The 21287-nt window shown below is 38.2% G+C and overlaps 1 protein-coding gene across 5 annotated transcripts in view; it reads right to left on the bottom strand.

The window, feature by feature from the left end:
• The window catches only part of Ncam1 (neural cell adhesion molecule 1), a 315792-nt gene that overhangs the window by 210929 nt on the left and 83576 nt on the right, over nucleotides 1-21287 (bottom strand). The gene's annotated exons all lie outside the window — the stretch shown is intronic.

Here is a 21287-nt window from a genome sequence, read left to right as displayed (position 1 = left end):
ATAGCGCATGCATTTGTGCTTAGAAAATGAGTGGGAAAACTAAAATAGTAATATATTCATTTTAAAAAGTAAATTAATGGACAATTTTTATTTTCTTCACTTTTGGTCTATACTTGCAAGTCTTTTGCAACAAACATGTAATTTTTTTTAGAAATACAAGTGAAAGTATTGGTTACAGCTACTATTAGAAGAGACCAGAAAAATCTAACCTAACCCCTCATTATACATATAGTGATGCAGCTGCTTAACCCACTGTTTAAGGAAAAAAGATATTTTATCATCAAAATGGAAAAATATTAATATTAATGTTATTTTTAAATGTAATTTAAAATTAAATGAATTTGAAACTATTGAAATAACTTCTAACTTGTAAAAATAAAGACCTTCTAGAGTAGAAATTCTTCAGCTTCTCTGGGTCACTGAAACTACCTTTGAGACAGCTGATGAATACCCTGGATGTTATTCTCAGAAAGAAGCTCATGACCTCAAACATATTTAGCTTATAGTCACAGAGACCCAAGAGCCGGTTCACGGATTCCATACAGAGGCAGTGTGTTTTATGCTAAGCACTGTGACAAGAACTCATATAACCTGGAATAAAAACAATAAAGAGGAGTAAAATAAAATAATCAAATATAACATGCATATGTGATGGGTTAGTGTTGTGTGAAAATTTTAGTAGTATTTTGTGAAATTTTTGCCTCAAAAATTATTTTTGATATGTGGTTACAGCTAAGGCATATTTGATTTATCCACACATGTACCTGTGTATCTGCAACATGATATAAAATATATTGATCATCATGGGTTGGGGTTAAGCAGTATGAAATTGAGTGCCCTAAAAGCCCATTACCGCAGGCAGGTTTAGAAAATTCTGCACTGAAAGGGGAAATAATGTCAGGGTAATTTCATGAAGCAATGAACTTCATTTCTTGCGGGAAATGAGTAAATAGTAGTGTTTCTCAAACCTCCTATAAAAGTTAAAAGGAGCAAGTAGTTTTGGGTTCACCCTGCTTTATATTCCATGGACACTCAGAGTCTTTATTTCTAACAATAATATAATATTTACTATCATTAAGTGTGGACAACACTCACTTATTTACAGCTTGGGCCCTATGAAAGTAAAACCATAACCAGCCATACATAAACTAATTTTCTCTATTCATTCTCTCATTCATGTATTCTCCCTGTCTCTGACTTTCTCCTTTCCCCTTGTCACAAAATAGCAGTTTTGAGAATAATACCATAACAGCTGATTGAACCTGGGGCATCCATAGCAGCCATGAAGAGACAGGTGTCTGTTTCAGACTCACCAACTCATACCACATGCCTGAGTCAACTGGGTTTCCCATTAAAATGGTGGATTCACATCCCTGTCCTGTTAAAACACTAATTCAAACAGATTTCCTCTTACCTCTGCTTCAGCGATGCCACCTGCATGACGCTCTAATACTCTTTGTCAATAGGACACACAGAGAGCTATTTAGTTTTATGGGAAGAAATTATAACAGCTTCAGTAGCAAAAGTACGTGCCAGGTGGGGGTCTGTTAGTTATAGTTCCTTTTATTTTTCCTACCCTCTTCTCAGGAGGATGGCTAAAACAAAGCTTATCTTCAGCCCCTGCTTCCTGGAAAGCCCTCCAAAGAGAGTTTGGAACAAGAATTATTACCATGCACCAAGGAGAGGAAGTAGAGCTTAAGGAATCACTAGGAAGTGCATTTCATGACCACTAACTTGTTACATGTGAACAACACTTGAATGCCTGAATTCACATTCACAGGTTACCCTCTGCCTCTGATCATGAGTGTAAAGGTATTTCCAAGTAAAGGAAAGGAATTTTCAGGGAAGAAATTATCTTGAGGTCAGTGAGAATCAATCCCAAGATGAATTACAGAGATACTTCAAAAAACTAAGATTAGAGGTCCCATTTGACCCAGCTATTCCCTTACTGGAAATCTTTCCAAAAGAACGAAAAGAATCCTACCACAGCGATATATGTGCACCCATGCTCATCATGGCAAGTTTGTAATCACTAAAACCTAGAAACAACCCAACTGCCCATCAACTGGAGACTGGATAAAGAAGATATGTCTGCTATTATTCTGGGAAAAGTGGCACAGTAAAACGTCAAATCTTGTATTTTCTGACTCAAAGGAACACATGATTTCTAGTTAAAAATCACACCAATATAAATTCATGTACTTCCTGAATGCCCTAGTGCTGTCTATGTTGGTCACAGGAAAGCCTAGCAAATACAAAGCTTAAAAGAAGAAACTTAAAATCAGTATCTTTCCACATCTATGGACAGTCTTTCACTTAGCTATTCATCTATCTATCCATCTAATCACCATCCATCTATCCTAATTCATCCATCTCCTTCCTTTTTTCCTCTTTCCTTCCTCCCTTCCTTCTTTTCTCTTGCCTTCATTCTATACATCATCTTTTGTCTATTTTTTTCTGTCCTATCTTTCTATTACTTATCTATCCAACTATCATTTGCTATGTTGCCATCATTAAAACATTTAAGATTTTTAACAGGCATCTCTCAAGCCAAGTAAATTTAAACTTCATTGAAAAGAGTCTGCACCTATTAGTCTATTTTTATAAAAGCAAAATTCCAATTTAAGGTAACCAAATTTGCATGTAAACATTAAGCAGAAGTTACAGATTCTCTGTGCTACTACAGGTCAGGAAGACAACAGAGCACACAGGTAAGAGTGCAGGCTTTACGTTTGACTCTGTGTTCAAAGCTGTCACCAGCTTTCTGCTAGTAAGCAAGTTTCCTAACCTCTCTGCTCTTGCATTTCTTCCAGTGTGAAATGAGGTGGTGTCAGTACTAACCCCCGGGATTAGATTAAGTGAATCAAATAAGTAAGGTGCTTCAACAATGCCAGGCACCTGCTGAGCACGCAGTGTTACTACTCTGCCTTCCACAGATCGTTTTATATCTGCTTCTTGAATAACAATCAAATTACTATAGGCCAACCAGCACCCATTTGATAAATAATTATGAAATTGCTTTTCTCTCCCACATCATTTCCCCCAAATATCATTAATAGACATGGAGAATTCTTTAGAAACACACAATAATTAATCTTTTTTTCAAAATTCAACTGTAGTATTCATCTTACTTCAGAGTTTTAAATAACAGAACTTCTAACATTACTAAAGCTGATCAGCAGAGAAGGCAACACAGTTATAAAGCCATTTTTTAAAAAAATTTCACTCAGAAAAATTTCCTTGAGTTGAGCCACTTCACTAACTTCAAGAGAAAAGCACATTTCTCTAACATGTTGGTCTATTTCAGCAGACAGCTTGAAATAAAATAAAGGAATGTATCTGTCGGATTCTAACATCAAGGGAAAGAAGAAATATTGTCTCTGTCCTTTCAATTCATTTGCAATATATTTTTGTATCAGGGGGTATAAATAATGCATGATGGCATTTCAGAGCTTTAGATTCACGTCCCAGTGTGTTCTACTGCCTTACATTCTGTGGTCACAACACAGGAGAGTCTACAGTGCTCAGTCAATGTGGCCTCCCAGGGGGCTGTTTGAGAAAGGCAGGTGGAGGAACTCCCTCTCCCAGTGCCACCGTGTCTGCATGACTTTGCCTTGCTCTATTTGCTCAGTAGCTATGCCCACACCTGCTCAGCTTCTGAGGCCTGCTCACAACCATTGCAATGTCTGATGAGACTGCAATACTCCCCGGTGACAAACCTGTTCCACGAGCTGCCATCTATCTCTTCTCCACCCAAGAAGGGTAAGGTGGTACAGTAGTTCCCTCCAGGGCTGGTATTCCTTACAGCAAAAGCAAACTGTGATCTCCCTCTCGTGAGAACATTTGGTTCTTCATTTCAGATATTTAACAAATACAGCAAAACGGGATGTTTGAGCTCAACAATTGGACATCCAATTAAAGTTCCCCAGAAATAAAAGGAGGAAAATGTTCACAAGGGGACATTGAGCTGTTAGGTGCCACACATCATGTTTTATTCTCTCTGTATGTGCATGCATGCGTGCATGCATGAGGGCCTTCCTGCCTGCCTGTGTGTATGTGTGTGTGGTAAGAATTGGCAAAGTGTTGGCTGCATGGCATATACCCACAATCTCAGCCTCTCTGGAGATGGAGATAGAAGGATCACAACCCTGGACACCTTAGCAAGAACATGTCACAAAATAAAATTTAAGAACAGCTGACACATACAAGGCCTTAAATTCAATATCCGGCACAGGAAAAAAAAAACAAAACTGGCAAAGCAGTGTAGTATAAAACAATTAAAAAAGAAATTGCTTTGTTATTCTCCTTGAAAAATCAAATAAAGGGTTATCATAGTATGTAGCCATTTTCTCACGAAGCTGGGTCCAGAGTTGTTCAGAGGGTAGTCTGAGATGAAGGATATGAAAAAGAGCCGATAGAAGAAGCAGGCAATTTTCTCCTTGCCTGGGGAGAAAACTATTTAGACTTGATAGATCTGTAATTGACCTAGTAAAGCTTGGCTTCCTTCAGTTAAACAGACTTTATTGACTTGGACTGGATATTGCCAAGGCTAAATATTATAATAAAAATATCGCTAAAAATAGTGATTTTCTTGAATAAACTTATTGTGAAATCTCACAACATGGCAAATACTCAAAAACATCTAGGTCACATGGAACCACTTGCGGAACACCTGCTAGGTGCATAGCACCCCACCGCACACTGCAGGACTGGGAAGCTGTGTTAGACATGTATACAAGACAGGAGGCTGGAGGCACTCGCAGCAATATGGAGACTTAGAAGAGGAGCCAGGGAGGTAGCAAAGTCTTCTTAAAAAAGATAGCATTGTAAAACCATCTTTAATTAAAAGTAGGATTTTAATAGGAACAGACAGGGGAGGAGACAGTATGTGTTCCAAGAGTAGAGTGATCTTTGTTGGCTGGCACACATGAATGTCATACTTTTATCTCAAACCCTTCAGAATACCCACAGGAGGAAGTTAAAAAGTCTGAGTAAAGGCCCTTCCCTGATCTGTTCCCTATGCCCCTGGCCAGTCTCATTTCCCCAGTCTGCATTTCTCACCTTGAGGAGGAGCCACCTAAAGTTCCCTGTTTCCCTTTTCTGCTTCTACTGGTGGGAAATAAAGTAGCAAAGAAGGTTGGCCCAGATCACAGAAAGCTTTAAATGACAATGAGGAAGAAAACACCTGGCATTTACTGAGCACTTACTCCATTAACCACTGTTCTAAGTTATCAAACAACAGTGAGAAGTCAAGGAAGAGTCCTGGAGCAGGAGAGTAACGCGGCTAGTTTCATTTTGTCAAGATGAATCTGACAACCACAGGTCAGAGGGCCAGCGAGGGAGAAGGGGAAGGCAGTGGTCCCACAGTGGGCACAGGACAGAGGTGGACCCAAGGCCCTCACAAACGACAGATGCGAAAGATGAATAGAACAAAATAATGATGGTGGCTCAAAAGGGAGGGGTGGAGATGAAGGATGCTATCTGGACACATTTGATCTGGAGGGCTATGGGGCACATAGAACACGTGTACCACAGCATAGGTGACAGTACAGCTGGGGACGGGCCACACAAAGAGGCATCCTGAATTCATGATGATGTCTTCCCAAGAGATACTAAAGGGATAAAACACAGAGCTTTCAGGAGCACCTACACCCGCAGAAGACAAAAAGGAAAGGGTAGCTAGAGAAGGAGAAGGCAAACGGAGGGGAGTAGGAAGAAGAAAGGGGAATAGAGGGGGGAAGAAGTGCTGCTGGGGGCAAGCAGAGCCTGCCGAGGGGCCACCGGACTCACAGCTGTGGGTATCTGTAGGAGGACATTGTGCGGTGACGCACAAGGAATGAGGAGTGCAAGAAAAAGGAGGACAAGTGGTGAGGATGAAAGAAAAGAAGAGCGAGAGGGAAGGAAGAATGCTCTGTCTCTTGGGCCTGAGGAAGCCCTGTGATGGCTGTGGGCTGCTGGCACAGAGAAGCCAGTGCCCAGGGAGAGGCTCCACTGAGAACACCACGTCCAGAGTAGGGTAGCAGACAGTCATCAGTGACAAGAGCGACACGCAACTGCTCAGGGAAGCATTTTCCCCTTGAAATTAGAGAGAAGAAAGTGGACACTTGGCGATGGAGAGGAGGGAGGAGAGGGAGGTCTCCCAGGGATCCTTTCTTCCTGGTGACACACAGGCAACAGGTGGTGCGGAAGGGCTTCCTGAAGAGGATGGGAAGGTCTCTCCCCGACACAGGCTGTCACTCCAGCACATCAGTCCCTCGACTACCTACCGTATCCACACACACACGAGGAGCAGCAAAACTGGAGGAAGCTGACTCCAGGGGTCACAGTGATGTTGGTGAAGTTGTTTTAAATGGGGGGTGGGGTGGGGTGCAAATTTAAGGTATGTTTTTATTTTCCCCAAAGGCACGATAAAACACCCTGACAAGAAAGAAAAGATGTTCCTATCTCCTTTCTTTAAATGTTCCTATTGCACCCTGATGGGTATGAAGGTCTAGAGGTGGTTCACACCAAGGGGTCGAAACAAGTCTGGAGATAGTGTTTCACACAGCCAAATGGCCCGGTCATTGTATAGACACTCTCACAGCTTCACAGAACATAACCCGCTCACTCCCAGAGCCACGACAGAGAAGCAGCTCCTTCTAGCATTCCTGGTGTGAGAAAGGCTTCCAAAAAATCTTTTTTTTTTTTTTAAATATAATCGCATTTACACACATAAAGGCATATATGGGTTTATGAGACACATATCCCATTTGAGAATGAAAAATTCAATATAATACTGTATATGCCTATTATAATCATGTATTAAGTATAAAACATGATTTATAAAATATTTTAAGAGAATATTTTCACAATCAATTGAAATCCATCTCACTGTATATTCTATACCAATGACTACTGCTGCTGGAAGCAATTTAATTTCAAACAAATTTATGTGAATTGCATCATACTATTTATTAGAATACTTAAAATCAAAAGCTTGCACATTAATTTTTATAATATTGGGCCCAAAATTAAAAGAGAAAGAGAACACTTACCTGTTTTTACAGAGTAATACAAGTGGGTAATATAATAGTCAAGGCATCAGAAATATTCCAGCCAGCAGAGTGGGAGGAAAGAAAGAGAGAGAAAAGTTGAAATTAATAGTGGCATAAAAACATTTCCATTTTCTAAGCCAGCAAACAAAAACGTATGACAAACTGAGAATTACCAATTGTTTTATAAAAGAGGAAATCAACTATAGAGCCCATCATTTGCTGTATTCATAGTTTCTAAATACAAACAAAATTATTCACCATACAAACAATGATTTCAAAGGGAGATTATTTTGCTTTGGATGAGAGCGTAAAGTGTTTTAAAGTTAAAAGGGGATAGGCAAACTAGTCTGCCAGCTAAATTCACCCAAAACTTGTGTTTGTAAATAAAGTCTTACTGGAACGAGGACATCTCCTTTAGTTTGAGCCTGTCTATAGCTACTTTTGCGTGCAGTGGCAGAACAACAGAGACCACATGGCCCACAGAACCAGAATAGTCACCGTTTATCCCATTATGGAAGGAGTCTGCTGGCCCCTTTCTAAGAGTGATGACACAGCTGTGCCTTTACCTTTCTCCTTCTCAATGACATCCCAGCTTAGGTCTATGGTGGCCACCAGCCATGTGTGACAGCTGAACACCTGGAGTGCAGCTTGTTGGAACGGAGGGGATAAAACACACACTTTGGACTTCAAAGACCCAACAGCAACAAAGTAAACTATCTCATCACTCATTCTTAAAATATCTGAAGCAATAATACTTTTGTTAAATTAATTTTTAGTCTTTGACATAACTACAAGAAAATATTTAAATGCATATAAAACTCACATATTATTCTATCAGTTAGTGTTGACCTAAAGTCTTGACCTTGAAAAAAGAGTGTCCTGAAAAATAAGTTTTCCAGGATCAATCCATAACATAACACAATGCAACTTACATCTTGTGTCTAGAAATATATTTTATTTTCTTTGGATGTACACAGCAAAGGACAGATGCTTGTCCTGCTTTTTTGGTTTTCTTAGTAATTGTACTGTACAACTTTCCTGGTAAATTTGGTCCTTGAGGTAGCTGAAGAAAAATGAGTGAAAATGTTCAAGTTACGGGCTACATACAGACACAGTGTGAGCTGCTGAGATCAAACTGTCAAGGAGCAATAAATTTTGAGGAAGGCCAATTAAATCCTTTCCTCATTCCTGACACAGATAAGAGCAAATCAAGCTCTCATCTCCCACAAGTTCCCTGCAGCATATAAAGAAGTCAAAGAAGTGAGAAGACAGGGCAGAAAAAACTCTGCCTCCAAATAAGAAAAAAATCAAGCTCATATTAGCCTGTATTTTGCCATATGTAAAAACAAACAATGAACTGTGCAACCTATGATACATAATTTATTATTGCAACTTCACACGAATTCTGTTCACTTGACTCACTCACCACTCAAAGGTCAACAGACACAGAAGGCATGGGGTTTTTTGTTTGTTTGTTTGTTTGTTTGTTTGTTTTTTAAGTAATGAGTTTTCCTTTTTGGCAGCCATATTATTTCCATGCATATCTACATGAGTGATGAGGAGTCTTCAATTCTGGAGATGATGTTTCACTCAACAGATCAACAGTATATGTGAAACAAAACACCGCTTCCTAGGACATGAATATCCACTTTCCCCTCCCAAGAACGAACAAACCCAGCTACACAAGGTGTGACAATAATGGGAGACTGATTTTTGCCACTTGAAGTCTCAGTCTCATTACTCAGACATTCAGCAAATGCCAGGCGGTAGGTATGACAAGAAATGACAGGAAAGTAAAGCGTGTCTCCCCCTGAACATCTCTGTAACCTCTTTAAAAATTTAAGCTAATTTCAACTCAACAGGGCCAACTCCCCGTTCTTTTGGAGAACTCAAGTCCAATATTTCTTAAATGCTAGTCAGACCTTTCCTAACAGTCTGTCATGTTTTCAACTATCCAGTCCCCAAACTGACCGCCCCAAGCCAGGTCAGTCCACTTGGCTGGAGGGAGTGCGATACAGGGGTAAACAGGATACAATTCTTGCTCTAAAGATGCTAGGAACTGGTAAGGAGATAAGCTGAGCATAAAATAAATACAATGCAAGGCAGACTAAGGTAAATCTGTAACAGAGAAGCAAAGTGCTCTGAGCTCTCACAGATGGAAAAGGTCCTTTTGTTGCAAGTAGAGAAGAACCAGGAAGCTTTGAAAGTAAAAGATGGCATGAGATGGGAGTGAAAGAGACTGTGTGTAGAGAGAATTACCTAAAAAGGGCAAGGAAGCAAGAAAACTGTGGGCACGCTGGAAGAATGGTAAGCAGTAAATTTTGGCTGGAGCACTGATTTAAGGATTAGGGGGAGATACTTTGAACAGCGTGTTGGAACTGGGTCATGGACAGCATCTCAATGCTGCACTGGGCAGACTGAGGAGATTCAGGGAAAATTTCAGATGGAGGGGACAGCAAGTTGCAGAAGGACTCAGCCAAGAGCCCTGCCTGGTGTGAGGAAGCCCCAAGATGTGCGTGGTATCTACACCTGCAGGGTGAGCCTGTCCTCTGCGTCATGTTATAACTATTTTCTTGTCTTGGATCTGGACTGGGCCAGATAACGTCTAAAATTCCCACACACGCTAAGGAAGAGCCTGAGTCCAGCAGGAGAGCTGTGTTTTAGGGAGATACATTTGGCTTTAGTGGAGACAGAGGCTAGAAGGCTGGGGATCAGGAAGGAAGCCACAGTTGCATTACAGGGTCTTGTCAAAATGAGTCCTAAGATATGTTTGAAGTAGAAAGAGGGGGCAACATATAATTATCCAGAAAATTTAGAAAAGAAAAATATATAGGGCCCATTTATTTAATGTGTTGGCAGAGCAGAAAGGAAGATTCTGAGTCTGGAAACATGAAAAAAGAACTAAACCCTTAACACTTCAACCCAAATCCACAGACACTGGGCTGGGCAAGGATCTCAGAGACAGGATCCCTATGGCCAAGAGGCTCCCTTACCAGCACAAGCATGAGGCCACAGTTGGTGTACATGCTGATGTTATTTTGTCACTGTTCTGGAGAGAGTAGAGGAAGGCAAAGACAATTTCAGCCCTAGAGCAGGATATAGGTACACCCCAATCAGCCTAGTGCAAGAAAGTGAAACAGATAGGACACACATGTGTAAATATCAAATAGTTTATTTGGTGTGAGAATCTGAAAATGTAAGAATCAAAATGTATAATAGATAATATGAAATAGGAAGAAAAGGTCTAAAGGGGAAGGGGAGTGGGAGGCATAAGGGACAGGAAAGAAGGGAGAGGAATAAATATGAGAAAAACAAAAAATGGAAACAAAGTCTTTGTAAATAAGGAGGGGTGGAAGGGTTGAAGGGAGGGCAGGGAAATGCGGAAATAATAAGAACCAAGATACATCACATAAAGGAACAAATTCCCAATGATGAATGACATCATATTATAGACCTAAAATGTACCAGTAAACTTAATGAATAATTAAAAAAGAAAGAGCAAAGGAATTCCCAAACCCAACTCTCATTTTTCTCCCTGTGTCATTTTGAGCAGTTAGACAGCTCAAACGTCTCACCTTTCAAATCAGTGGCTGATAATACTGCCTTCCTCAGATTAAAGTGAGGACTAAATAAACTGAAGTTTGTGGGAATAATCACAGGGGTGGGTGCTAGGGAGCTCCAGTAGGAGCTGCTGTAGATGGTCAAGCAGTCATGACTCCAAGAGCTCTCTGTGGACTAGCACTGGGTACAAGCACAGGAGGTGACAAAGCAGGCTCCGAAAAAGATTTTTTCAGATGATGGGGACATACCCTAGGCTGGCTGGTAGGTGTTACATGTATTCAGGCTCTCCCAGGTAAAAGCTTATGCCCCCAGAAGGAGATCTGTTTGCCTTTCTGATATTTCTGTCCTGAAAAGATTCACATTTAAAGGGAAAATAAAACTAAATGGAGATTACAGTAATCATAAAGTAACAGTCATATCCCAGTTATTTAGAACAAACATAATTAATAAAAGGAAACACGGGGCATGAAGACAGTGTTAAGTTTCATCTAAAAATATACACCAACACTCCTCTCATCCAGCTCTATAGGTGACTCAGGGTTCACAGCCAAGAATTTGCCCAATAATGGAACTTTTTCCTGGAACACAAAAGGCTTTTAAAAATCTGAATGGCATCTACTTAAAATATACGTATTATCTCTAGAAGGCTGAGCAAAATTTACTATTTTCTTGCCATCTCTGCAGAACAGCATAACAGAACGATGCCGTGAGGGGTGCTAAAGTGTACAGAATGTCCTGTCCATTCAACAAGAGATCTTAGGACTCTTACTGATTACACTTTATGATTCTTCTCTGTCTCCATCAAGGGTCTCATCTCAGGGTGAGACGTTCTTATAATATGCTGTCCATATAAGTTTGCAAGGATGAACAGTTGCAAAGGAAAAAAATCCCTAAGCAAAATGAACAAATCAGGAAACAGCTTTTATAGAATTCTAACAAAGTGGGTCCTGGCTGAAAATTCTAGGGTTTTTCCATAAGTCTCCTACATCTAAAAGAGTGTGGGTTTTGTGGCAACTATTTCAATCCATGCTTATACATCTTCACTGTTTCATTGTGTTTCGTTTCCTTGAAGTCAAAGAATGTGATGTTAAAACTATGACTCCCACATAAATGTAGGATTATTATACTGTCTTCTCTACTATAAAAATGCTAGAAGGACCTGACTCAAGGTTATCAACAGGATTTTAGTAAATGGACTCCCAACTATTTTCTTATGGTCACTATTTTCTTGAGTGTTTAGAGACTATAAACTACTTTTCGGTCCTGAGTTTCTCATTACAAATGGCATCATGATGACTGAAATCACTTGGGTTCTGGGTTTGGCTAGTCATGCTGATGCTTTCCAATAATGAATTCTTTATTTAATATTTATAAACCACAAGCTATTTGTGAATCCTTAGAGCTGCTGACAAATAAGGAAAGGGGGTATTAAAACAGTATTTTATCTTCATCTTCTGTCTTGTCCTACACCATGAGAAGTTAACTGATTATAACTGTGGCCCAGTCCCACACACCTCCCAGGTCCACAGAAACCAGAGCCATTAAGGAGAAGGCAAACAAGAAGAAAAAAATTACCACAAAGCCTCATAAGCCATTCATATGAACAGATAAATTATCTTACCTCTGGAATGTGGCTGGATATTTAGTTCTTACAATGCAATATTTAAGTGGCTTCAAACTCTTTTCTTCCTTCCTCCCTCTTTTTTTTTTTTTTTTTTTTTTTTTTTTTTTTGGTACTGGGGGCTCCATTCAAAGTCTCTGTCCTGAGCTGTAACCCAGAATTTTTTTATTTTTATTTTGAGACAGGGCCTTAAAAAGTCACTAAGTTGCCTGAGTTGGACTCCAACTTACAATCTTCTTGCCTCAGCCTCCCAAAGTGCTGGGATTACAGGTATGTATCAACATGCTTAGCTGCTTCCTTTCTTAATAAGTGAAAAGTGTCTTGGTAAGCTCCTACAGTTCTCTCAGCCCATCCATTAGTGTGTTTTATATCTTGAACACTCCAGAGTACAACAAGGCCTTGAAGGGTTCTGTTTTTGTTTCGTGTATGTGCTACAGATTGAACCCAGGACCTTACACATGCTAAACACACTCTACCACTAACCTACTCACCCAGCACTTAGAATTTTCTAAATTCAGATACAAATTCATACCCCTGAAGGGCAGATGAATGTGGGGGGAAAAAACTCTACTGTGTATCAAGGTCAAATCCCCAAGACAGGAGTTTTTTCCATCAGATTTGCATGTGCTACTACCTGCATACAACTGCACAGACAGGCAGCAAAAGAAAACTGTCCTCCAGGATATCTGGGTGAGTTAAACTGGGACCTAATTACCACCACTAGATTTGAGGTTAATTTTCCTTTTCTGTCAGTCGTGCAAAATAAAAGACAGCTCATCAATCATATAAATTAGCATAGCCCTGAGGCCCAGGCCTCAAAGAAACTAGGCCAAATCCAAAAGATACCAGAATAAATTGCAACTCTCAGCAGTTTTTTCTCTCTTGCGAATGTCTAGGGATATAAAAAAATGTCTAAAGCAATAGTCAACAACACGACCATGGTATGGAGAGGTTGCTAGCCAACAGATCTTGTAACTATTTCTACAGTGTATTTACGATTGATTTCTTTTTTCTTTTTTTTGGTACCAAGGATTGAACTAGGGTCCTTGTGCTTTCAAGGCAGGCCACCGAACCACTGAGCTAAATCCCTGGCCCTAGGATTGATTTCTTAAAGCTATTTCTTGAATATTCATCAGGAATGCTTGTTACAATGCTGAGAACAGTGGATGTTTAATAAAGGCATATTAATTAAGGACAAGCTGAAGAATTAAATGTTTTTCATAATGTCTTCCTATTATATTTTAGCTACAGGTTGAATGCAAGCTCATTTCTACATCTTCATCATTTAGTGACTAAAGGAATATGTGATGAGACACACAAGGTTAAAAAATGTACATATAAAAATAGAGAATCACAAATATCAAAAGTCTAGCGTTGCTTTATCACCACAACCTTATATATCAGAGTAAGAGCGTATGACATCTTAAGTAGTTAACCTTTTCTGAACTAAAAAATTAATTAAAAGGCTAATATACAAAGGCAGTGGTCTCTAAAAGCACATACTTATCAAACATGTTAGAAAGCTAGGTAAACATATCCTTTTATAAAGACAGCTCCTGCAAGGAGACTAGATCCATAGCCATATGGCTTGTTTACCTTTAATTCTCATGAGCATTTCAATTCTCCAGAAAATAACCACTGTTCTCTTTGCAGAATGGAGGAAAAATATGTGTCCCTTTCTACTGAAGGAAAAATAAAATTAACCTAGTATCAAATTTAGAATTGAAATCAGAAGTGAGAAACTCCTAAATTTTCAGCCTTCTTCATCCTGTCTCCAAATTTGTATATCCTGAAGCTGTGGCCCTCCCATCTCTTTCCCATCTGCACATTTCATGCTACATTTTTAAATAACCACACCTACTGCTACTGCTGTTGCTACAATGACAATGACAGCTACAACTGTTATTACTATGCCTACTGACACTACTACTATCACTATTACTACTACTACAATGACCACAACAACAGCTACTGCTACTACTACTACTACTACTACTTTTGCTATTACTTTAGGGTACAGAGCAGCATAGCAATGAGCTCAGGTTTGCCTCCCAAAGCAAGGCTGATGACAGTACTGATCACACATGAAACATAGCCTATTTCAGATGCACAGCTCATCCCTGAGCTGCAATTACTGGTCCCAATTCTGTAGCCAGAAGCAGCAATGTGTCTGAATTCCAGGGAGATGACTGAATGGAAATGCTCACTTCTGATCACCTCTCACATACAAATTACTGTGTATGCCAATCTGGCAATTACCTCAAAAGTAATAGTAAAAGCCATGCAATCAAATTTGTTATTATGTTGCTTTCAATTATAGGAGCCAAGAACCTGCCTGCAGAAAATTTACTGATGGGGAAAAAATGAATCTCTGAATCTATTTTAATTTTAAATGAAGTCATTTCATTTGGAAAACTCTTTTAATTTTGAGAAAGACTGTTGAAATACACAGCTAACTATAAGAAAATAATCAGCTCATTTACCCTGGCATAGAAGCAAACTTTTACTGCATGGAAGACAGAATCTCAACTTCTACTATTCTCTTCTACTGAATCCCAACAGGTGGAAGCTGTAAGTGTAAATCTATAGCACTTCTTAAAGGGACACAGAAAGGGACATAAGGAAAATAAAAATGACATAAAAATACCATTAGGTCCTTTCAGAAGGAAGAAAAGGCTATATTATGTTCATCCGACTCTGCTCCTTCTATCTACATTGATAAATAGGAAAAGGATATTTCCCAGTCTTCCTTGCAATTAGCTAGAGTTAAAGAAATGTGGGTGGAATTGAAGTAAGTCACATCTAGGGCTTGTTTCTAAGATTTCCCACTTGGCCCTTTACACTCTGCCTCTCTTTTGGAGGTCTGTGCTGGGAATTCTAGTATCCACTAGGGGATGAAAGTCCTGTAATACCTACATGGTGGGAGCTGCATAGTCCTCTACACACTCTGTTGACCCGTGTTAAATCCCTTAGGTCTGGGCAGAAAGATGGTTTCAGCAGATAGCTTACTCTGGTCAAGCAAATGCACAGAGTAGAGAAAATGAATAGGTAGTTAAGATTCAGTATTTAAAAAAGTGGTTACACAGCCAATCCTTATTATTTGCAGGCTCTACATATACAAATTAGTTGACTTGCTAAAAAGTATTTGTAACCTCAAAATCAATACTTGCAATGCTTTCTTGGTCACGCTCAGAAGTTTGCTCAAAGCACATGTTCTCAGCCGAGGTCAAACAAGGCAACAGCCTGCTTTTCTGCTTCAACTCTCACGCTGTAAACAAACGTCCCTTTCACGATCTATTTAATACACATCTCTGTGCTTTTTGCTGGTGATTTCACTGTTTCAAATGGCCCCCAAGGTAGTACTGAAATGCTGGCTAATGCTCCCAAGTGCGAAAAATCTCTGATGCACCTCACCAAGAAAACACCTTAGATAAGCTATATTCAGTCACAAATTAGTCAAACTGTTGGCCAGGAGTTTTATGCTAACAAATCAACGAATGCATTAAAAAAGTGTCTTTATGAAGGTATGTAACAAATTTATGTATTGATCAAGTGACAAAAATATTGTGACTGACACTCCAGGAGCCTAATCCATTCTTCCCTAGGAACAATGATTTGATACTCATTCATTCAGTGTTTACAGCTACTTTACAGAGCACAACTGCCAAAAAAACACAAGAATTGGCAATAATGGTATCTTTCAGAGTTGTGAGAATTATATGAGCTAATGTATGTTAATATGGTTCATACATAAAGGGATATAAAAATCTTGGCTATTACTTCCTTCAGATATCTACCTACGATTTTGCACAAATTTCAGTTGTATAACTGGAGGCAATGAAATTGCTATTTGACCCCAAATCCCCAGTAGAGCAAGCATTAGCTGAACTTTCTCTTTTAAAATATCAAATGGAAAATACTTTACAAGAGTTCAAGAACTACTTTATATAAAAACAGATAAAGGGATTTCCTCGTTCCTTACCAAGATCTGGAAACCAAATACTGTGTCGAAAGTAACAACTGATTTGAATGCTTTACCAAGTATATGCAGATGCTTCTTGCTTTCAGTGAGGTTGATAATCTCACCTAACCTAAAAAGGATAAAATGCATTGCATCCAATACTATCAGTGAGAGATACCATCTTAATTCAGGGAGTGGTTATATTTGAGGGAGTACCTGTAGCAATGTTCTCCCAAACTATTTTCTTGCAATGCTAAAACCTATTATTACAGAACTGTAATGTATACTCCCCACGTATACCCAATCGTGCCCACTTAAAAAGTCTAGAATTATTATTTTACTCTTTTAGAGAAGAGAGGAGTTGAATCGAGAGCCTGGTCAGTAGTATGGAAGCCTTACAGTTTAATATCCATGACTAGCACTTACTTAGAATCTTTCATCCCTAAGCATAGAACCAGGAGTCACCACTAGAGTCTCGTCGTCACAGTCCCCGCTAGCTAGGTACTCCTACCAGTGAAGGAAACGTGCAGAAAGTTTAAAGAAGCTGCGTGAGGTCTCAGACATCTTAAACACAAATTGGGTGCGATGCCATGGTGCACAGCCAGCCACACAGTTAGCAACATGCAGAGAAAGGACTCAGCCTCTCTTTGAGTCCCTAGCCCATGCTTTTTCCATCATACCTGGTCCTCCTGGTCCTCCCACAAAAGTACCAGGATTCAGGCCAAAGCCAATTACCTTTAATAAGACTGACAAAGATTTTCCTGCACCAGCCTCACCAGCTCAGTTTATCCACCACTTCCTTTCAATCACATTATTGTTCTTAATAAACTACCTCACAAAATTAACGCCTACAATGTACTTTTAAAAAAATCAAAGTGGTCAACTGGAAGCTGTCGGTTAAAAAGCAGTGTTGGCTCCTTTTCCTACTGCTTCTCATCCAACTTTTAATCTTTAAAGTTTCTGCTGGGGTTATCTCCAAACCTCTAAATACTCTATTTAAGTGGAGTATTTGTTCTTGACATCAATTTTAAAAATTACCTTTTAATTTCCTGTCATCACAGAGGTTTGTTTTCTTACATCACTCTTTCCTCAGTATATCTGTATTTTTTATTTTGTTTAAATCAGTCAAATTTACATTATTGTGCATAAAGTTGTACTTTTCAAAATAAAGCCATTTTACTTAAAATTATCTATTATACAATTTGATCCTTATTTACACTTTCAGTTTCTCACACCAGAGAAACTATTCAGTATTTACACTTGCGTGTCCTATTTATTTCACTTAAGAGTACAGCCTCAAGTGTGAAAAACTAAAAGTGTAAATAAAGATCAAAATGTATAATTGATATTGTGCAATAGGAAGAAAATTTCTGAAGGAGTAGGGGGAGTGGGTGGGGCAGGGGAAAAGAAAGAAGGGAAAAGAAAAAATATGTGAAAAGGAAAAACATGGAAGCAAAGTCTTTGTAAATAGGGAAGGGTGGAGGGGGTGAAGGGAGGGCAGGGGAATGGGAAAAAAAGAACCAAGATGCATTATGTAAAGGTGCAAGATCCTAATGATGAATGTAACTGTATTATATACCTAAAATGTACCGATAAACTTAATGAAAAAAAAATAAAAAAGGGTATGGGCTCAATGTGCATCCATTTAGCTATAAATATCTCTAGTTTCTCATTCTTTATGGCTGAGTAGTACTACATTTTATAAAAAAACCTATCTTAAGTTACCACATTTTTATTAAAATCACACACAAAATTATCAATTTCATTTATGTGTATAGTTTTTACATAGTAACTAGAAGTTTAGTTGTCACTGTTTTCCCTTATTCGCCTATTCAATGTTTTTCAAGCTTTTGAATCACCTGCAGCATGATACAGACTGGAGACCCGCTTGTCTCCAGAGATCACTTCTTAGGGGCCCTGAATCCTCCAGCTGTAGTCTGAACTGGCTTCTCTAACCCTGCTTCTCTTGTTTTGGGGTTATTTTTGTCCTCACTCAATGAAACTGTACATTGCTTATATCTTTACCAATCACAGTAGAATGTAAATGTGGATTCAGGCAGCACGGCAGCAGAGTAATGAGAGGTTCACATAGGATCAGATGTGTTTCTTATCCAACTATTGTACAAATATAATTGTTACTTTTTACATACAGAAGAAATAAATATAATACATGCCATTTAATCATTCCCTGATGACCCTTGACAAACATTAGTTCACTGATATTAGTTCTTTTTTCATAGTTTAATTTATTTTGGGGTTTAGCTCAGTGGTTCTACCACCTTCCTCGCAACAGCAAGGTCCCAAGTTTGGCTGAGAACATCCTTTGGTTCACTATGTAAAGAAAAAATCATGTTTTCATATTTTAATTTAATTTTTTAAAAATTTTATTAGTACATGATTAAGTACATAATGTTTACATTTCTTGTGTGGAGTTGGTACATGTATATGACACACCTTAATTCCTCTTGTTTTCCATACATAATGATCATATTCATCTCGGAGAATTTGTGCCTATACATAATATATCTTAATTCTTTCTTTTCCCATTCCTTTTACCTCTCTTCAACTCATCTTCCCCTCTTCATTTACAGAAGCTCTGCTTCCAGATTTTTCCCCTCCATTCTTTTTTGAAATTCCTTTTTTCTTCTTTTCCTTCCCTCTAGCCCATCCTTTATGCCCCTTCCCATTTTAAGAAGTTCTTCCTACTTCTTAATATCTATTCTCCATTTTTCTCTCTATTTACCTTTTGGGTTTCTCATACAAAAAATAATGTAATATTTAGATTCCTGTGTCTGATTTATTTAATTTAATATTATGGTTTCAAGATGGCTCCATCTACCTAAAAATGTCTCGAGTTTATCTTTCTTTCTGGCAGAGTAGTACACCACTGTAGATAAATACCACATTTTCTTTATCTATTTATCTGTTGATGGGCATATGGGCTGTTTCTAAGATTTAGCTATTAGAATTTATGCTGCTGTAAACATCGGCATGCATATATCATGGTGGTACGATGCTTTTAATTCTTTTGGGACCATACTTTGAAGGGAAATAACTAAGTCAAATAGAACTCTAGTTTTAGTTTTTTGAGGAATCTCCATACTGATTTCCATAATGGTTGTACCAACTTACATTCCCACCAACAATGGAGAAGGGTTCCTTTTTCCCATAGCCCCGTCAGCTTTTGTTACTGGTTGATTTCTTGATGATATCCATTCTTTCTGGAGATGGAAATTCAGTGTTGTTTTAATTTGCATTTCTCAAATGACCAGAGATGGTGAACATTTTTTCATATATTTATCTGTTGTTTTTACTTCTTCACCTGAGAAGTGCCTATTCATTTCACATACCAATTTTTGGACTGGGTCTTTAAATTTGGGGATCTATTTTTCTTGATTTCTTCACCTATTCTAGATATTAGTCCTTTGTCTGAGAAGTAGCTAAATTTTTTTTCCCATTCTCTGGGTTATCTCTTCACTCTGTTGGTAGTTTATTTGCTATGCAAAAGTTTTTAATTTTTATATGATCTCAGTTGTTGTCATTTTTTTGTAATATGTCCTGTACAATTGGAGTTTTTGTTCATAAAGTCTTTGCCTACGCCTATGTCTTCAAGAATTTTACCTCTTCCATCTTCTAGCAGATTAAGTGCTTCTGTTTTAATATTTAGATCCTCAATCCATTTCAAGTTTGTTTTAGTTCATGGTGAGAAATATGGGTCTGGGTTCAATCTTTGGCATGTGGAAAGCCAGTTTTCTCAGCACCATTTATTAAATATTAACTTTGCATTTTGTCCAAGACTTCTTCACCATCCTCTGTAGACAGATAAATTTCCTTAATACTTCACCTTCTTTTTAATTTTCTCCTTTATTTGATGGTAACATGTCCCTAATAACTTCCAAAAAGGGCCTAGAGTTATCATCAACCAATATTGGGATTGCTCACCACTTGACAGTCTTGTCAACTCAATCATTTTCACACAAGTTTTATTCTACATACCCCTAAAACAGAATTTTACAATTTACCCTGGTCACAAAAGAGGTAATTCACAATTTCTGGGCTAGGGAGCAATGTCTACGGGGTTAATTTTCAGCTCTGCTCCCATTATAACATGCTATAGCACACTAGGATTAAGAGATCACCTCGTAACACTGAGAAAATATATTTGCAAGTTATATTTAGGCTGCATAATTTTCTGAACTACAGTGATGTTTTTATATTTCATCTAAAGAAACATGGTGCTAAGCATAAAAGGGAAAATAAAAATGGATATAAGTACCAGAATAATTGTTGTGCTATTTTATCTTATCCCAATATTTAAACAGAAAAAAAAGATTGGTTGAAGCACTTTTCCCGCAAACTGGGGAAAGTCCACCTTCATGTTGCATAAAAATATTGATGCTGAGATTAGAATATGCATATTCTAGACCACTTATTTATTAGATAACCTTATAATACTGTATTATACAGCAAATGAGAATCATAGGCAATACTTGACAAGGAAATCTAAGTTATTATTTACAGACACTTCTCCATCACCAGGAATAACTTTCTTAGGAACATTAATTTACGGATTTAGTTTCATATAAGTCAAATCCACATCTCCTGATAATTTAAAAACAAACAGTACATCTGCCTATTATAAGAGATTGTTATTTACACTGGTGTGATTACTATTGTCTGATACTAATACTAGAAAGAACTTCCCATTCTACTCCCATTCTAATCTAAACCAGGACATGTAGTCAATTTCTGAGGAGTTACATTATCATCAAGACTGAAAATGTCAAAAGTATGTTTTAAATTACTTTAAATTAAAGTAAAATCTTATTAGAGAAATTCAAATAACTCTTAGAAAAACTAGCTTGCTGAAGTCATATGATTCAGGTGTTTTGCTTTTTGGGGGTGTCTTGCCTAATAATTTCCTAGATTTGACAGTTGGGAATGAGACAACTCTTACACAATCCGGTGAAAATTCACCACAGTAATAATTAAATGTCAAAAGAAGTTGAGAGCAACTTTCATGCCAATGACTTATCTCCACTACAGATTTATCACCCAGTAGGTCCTCGGTGACAATTTTTAATGAGAATTAAAATCCAGAAGATTGTAT

The sequence above is a fragment of the Fukomys damarensis genome, unplaced genomic scaffold (genome assembly GCF_012274545.1).
Source record: "Fukomys damarensis isolate Sample0158 unplaced genomic scaffold, DMR_v1.0_HiC HiC_scaffold_16, whole genome shotgun sequence".
Lineage (NCBI taxonomy): Eukaryota > Metazoa > Chordata > Mammalia > Rodentia > Bathyergidae > Fukomys > Fukomys damarensis.
The sequence above is the reverse complement of the archived record's forward strand: the minus strand, read 5'-3'. Positions and strand labels throughout refer to the sequence as shown.